A 4728-nucleotide genomic window follows, 5' to 3' on the forward strand; every position below is an offset into this window, starting at 1 on the left:
GAGAGATGGCAAAACATGTGGAATGCACAAATCCACAATAAACTACACGAGATCAAGCCAAATATAGAAAATTGGACACGTAACAAACATTATGACAGGAGATTTGAAGTAATTCTTACTCGTTTGAGAATTGGGCATACTCGGTTGACTCATTTATACCTTTTGAAGGGTGAAGACCAGCCAGTATGTGAGTATTGCAACTGCACCCTAAGTGTAAAACACATGCTGTGCAATTGCTCTGCTTTCAAGACAAGGCATAGACAATATTTCGGAAATGCTTGTCTGACAGAAATCCTTGGCCAAAGGCCAAATGTCAATAATTTACTAGACTTTCTGAAAGTCACTAATATTTATAAACAAATTTGAATATTTATTTATTTACCTATTCATTTATCTATACTTTTATATACCTTGTTTTTATTTATTGTTACTGTTGTATATGTTTGTTATTGTTATTTGTTATTAATTTTTAATATATGTATATATGACCTTTTTAATTTTACCATTTGGCATGGCGCAGCATAGCCTATATGGCTTTTGTGCCAAAATACCTTAACAAACCAACCTCTGATGAAGAGCCTAACATGGAGGTGAAAAAAACCAATGTCATTTCCAAAAGATAAACCTCCTGTGAAATTGAAGAGGGATACCCTTGCCAAAAATGCTGCCTGAAACACATAATGGATTACAAAATAATTCAATGGAACTGTCGTGGTTTCTGCAACAACTTTTCTGACATTAAACACTTGACATCATCTACTTCATCTCTCTGTGTGGCACTCCAGGAAACACATCTAAAACCTGGAGAAAATATTTCTTTTAAAGGATTCAATCTCTACCGCAAGGATGATGATAGCCACAACCGCGCCAGTGGCGGTGTGGCTATTTTGGTTTCAAATTGCATTCCATCCTTACCGGTACAAATTACCACTGATTTACAAGCTGTGGCAGTCAGGATTTATATTGGAGTAACTGTCACAGTTTGTTCTATATACTTGCTACCAGATGTCAGAGTCAATGAGATTGAATTGGATGCCTCGGTTGTACAGCTGCCAACACCATTCCTTTTACTTGGTGAATTTAATGGCCACAGTCCTATGTGGAGCAGTCCCGACATTAATCCTCGAGGCAGAGTCATCGAGAGATTTATAGATAATCACCAACTGTACCTATTTAATACTGGAGAAGTGACATACTTCCATGCCCCATCAAGAACGTTCACTGCCATTGATCTATCATTAGCAAGCCCAAACCTGTTTTCAGCATTTTCATGGGAGGTTGGATGTAATCCACTCTCTAGCGACCACTTCCCAATATTTCTAAAATATCGAGGCAGAGAAAGCTGTGAAACAGCCCGTCCACCACGCTGGAAACTTGAAACGGCAGATTGGCCTGCCTTTTCTTCTTTAGCTAACATCACTGAGGAAATGGTCAATACTGCTGATATCAATGATGCAGTTGAAGTTGTCACTTCTAGTATTATACAGGCAGCTGAAAAAACAATGGGGAAAACATCAACTAGATATCCAAAGCATCCGAAACCATGGTGGGATCAAAATTGCGAGGCAGCATTTAAAGCACAAAAGAAAGCATGGGGGATTTTCAGAAGATACTCCACTGCTAGTAATTTTACTGCTTTTAAAAAAGCAAAGGCAAATGCCAGAAGAGTTAGAAGGCAAAGCCAAAGGGAATTTTGGAGGAAGTATGTTTCTAGCATAACATCTTCCACCAGCTCTAAAGCAGTCTGGGACAAAATCCACAAAATTAATGGGAAATATACTTCTCTGTCCATGCTAGAAAATAATGGCACAATAGTCAGCGATATACAGGGTATTGCCGATTTGTTGGGAGAAACATTTTCGTCTTCATCCAGTAATATTACGTATCCAAGAAATTTTCAGGCTTATAAAGCTTAAAGTGAAAAACAATATTTAAATTTCCATTCTTCATCTAATGAGGAATATAATGTGCCATTCACTAGAATTGAATTACATACAACGATCTCTCGCTCGGGGAATAGTGTTGTAGGCCCGGATAAAATCCACTACAGCATGATTAAAAATCTGTCAAACAATTCCCTTTATAATCTGCTTTGTCTGTTTAACAGAATATGGACAGAACATACTTTTCCTGAATCTTGGAGGCTATCGATCATTATTTCCATTCTAAAGCCTGGTAAAGACCACAAGAATCCCTGTAATTACAGACTGATCTCTTTGACAAGTTGTCTGTGTAAACTCTTTGAGAGGATGGTAAACAGACGTCTGATGTATCTCTTAGAGAAAAATGAATACTTTTCACCACATCAGAGTGTTTTTCGTAGGAACAGAAGTACCACTGATAACTTAGTAAACCTTGAAACATCTATTCGCAAAGCGTTTGTTAGACGACAGCAATTAGTGTCTGTTTTTTTTTGATATAGAGAAGGCTCATGATCGCTGTTGGCGTTATGGGATTTTCCATGATCTGGACCATTTCGGATTGCGGGGTAATTTGCCAATTTTCATAAAAAACTTCTTAGAGAATCGCAGATTCCATGTCAGGATGGGCAACATTTTATCTAGGCTTTTCACGTAACAAGAAGGTGTTTATCAAGGCTCTATTTTGAGTGTGACTCTGTTCCTAATTAAAATTAATAGCATAGCTAACTGTCTTCCCCCTAGTGTGAAACACTTTTTGTATGTGGATGACTTTCAGATCTCCTGCCAGTGTAGTAATATGAGTGTCATCAAGAGACAACTGCAAACCTTCCTAAACCGCATAGACCAATGGTTTTAGTTTTAACACGGAGAAGACCTTGTGCGTCCACTTTTGTCGAAGGCGTGGTTTGCACCTTGATCCTGAAATCCATCTAAATGGGGTGAAAATCTCAATGGTCAATGAGGCGAAGTTTTTGGAGGTATATTTGATTCTAAACTGACAGTTTTACTGAACTTGCACAATTTGAAGAGTAGATGACTAAAATCTCTGAACCATCTAAAGGTATTATGCTGCTTATTTTGGGGAGCAGACAAAGTTTTATGCTCAGGATTTACAGGGCCCTTGTCTGCTCAAAGCTGGACTACGGATGCATTGTTTATGGTTCTGTGCGCGAATCTAGTCTTTGAATGCTGGATCCAATCCACCTTCAAGCACTGAGTTTGTGCACTGGTGCATTTTGAACTTTTTCTGTTCAAAGTTTGTATATGGATGCTTATGAGCCTCCACTGTCTCTCAGGAGAGAACAGTTGTCTCTGTTTTATTATATAAAACAGAAATCTTGTACTAAACCTTCAGTTGATGGTACAGTATCAGATACTCTGCTAAAAAGGTTATTTGAAGCTCATTGAAGTAGTGTTCTTATATTCAACATAAGAATGGAGAATGTAAGCAGCATGATTGACCTTTACACAAGCAACATCTCACAGGTTGAGGTTAATAGTATTCCATTTTGGTTAATTCCAGCAATAGACGTTAATTTAAGCTTAAATCAGTTTCCCAAAGAAACCTTGCCAGACTGTGTCTATAGACAGCACTTCGCACAAATTTAACATTGTGACAGGAATTTAATACACATTTATACTGATGGATCTAAATCAGATAACTATGTTGGCTTAGCCTTCGTTTGTCAAAATGAAATTGTGGCAGAACAAATAGCATCGAACTTTTTCATTTTAACTGCGGAGTTGCAGGCTATTTATTTAGTCTTAAAGTATATAAATAGGAAAGGTTATCATAGCTGTGTGATTTACACTGACTGAGTTAGCGCTTGGATGACCAGGGTCCCGATCTGTCGTTACCCCCCCTTTATCATAAAGATTACAGGGTATCGATTAATCGTTACCCTAATAAAGATTGGTTCTAATGAAAATTTTTGGCAACAGATGTTACCACTTGACGGTAGTGTGTTGTCTACCATCTGTTTCACATATTTGTGTCCAGGTGGTGTTTTGTCGACTGAAAAATTTTTATTTAGCGATTTTTTTTTAATTTAAATATTTTTTCATTTATTTTATAGCATATTTACGTAATAATATTACTAAAATACGTTTATTCAGTTATAATAAATGAATGTATGATAAATATTTAAATTGTGACCTTCTATTTTTATATTTATAAATTTTTTTAATTTTTTATTGTTTAATTAAATTAAAAATATTAGCCCATCGTAAATGTATTACTAGTAGTCTATATATTTATCACAATAATTTATATTATTGTTCAAAATAAAATGAATAAAGAATATTAGTTCGTAATACGCATCGATAGCAAAACAAAGGTTAGATTCCAAACAAAGGATATATTATAATCTGTGATAATTTTAAAACTAATAATCGTACATTCATAAATGTTATATCGAATTGTACAGAACGATATTTCAAGTCGTTCTGGCTTAGTGCCAAGAACAAACTACTTAACTGGAGTATGTGAATTTTACAAAAATGTTGCAAATTTTCACAGACAGATGTCAGGTCTGAAATATTTTAATTTTTTTTTTATTAAAGTTTATATTTAAATGTATTTAAAAATATCGGATTTATAACTACAGATATTAATAAATGTAACATAATTTTTGTCATATGAATAAAACAATAAATAGATTTTTGGTGAATTTTTAAAGTAATAAAACATGTCTGACCTTGTTAGATTTATACTGCCCTTGGTCATTTTAAACAATAAACGTAAACAGGGGGCGGGGTTAACCCGGTAGTCCAAACGTTAATGAACTTCAGGCTTTGATATCGTGTG

This window comes from Centruroides sculpturatus, unplaced genomic scaffold (genome assembly GCF_000671375.1).
Source record: "Centruroides sculpturatus isolate CEXI.00-Female unplaced genomic scaffold, Cexi_2.0 scaffold559, whole genome shotgun sequence".
Lineage (NCBI taxonomy): Eukaryota > Metazoa > Arthropoda > Arachnida > Scorpiones > Buthidae > Centruroides > Centruroides sculpturatus.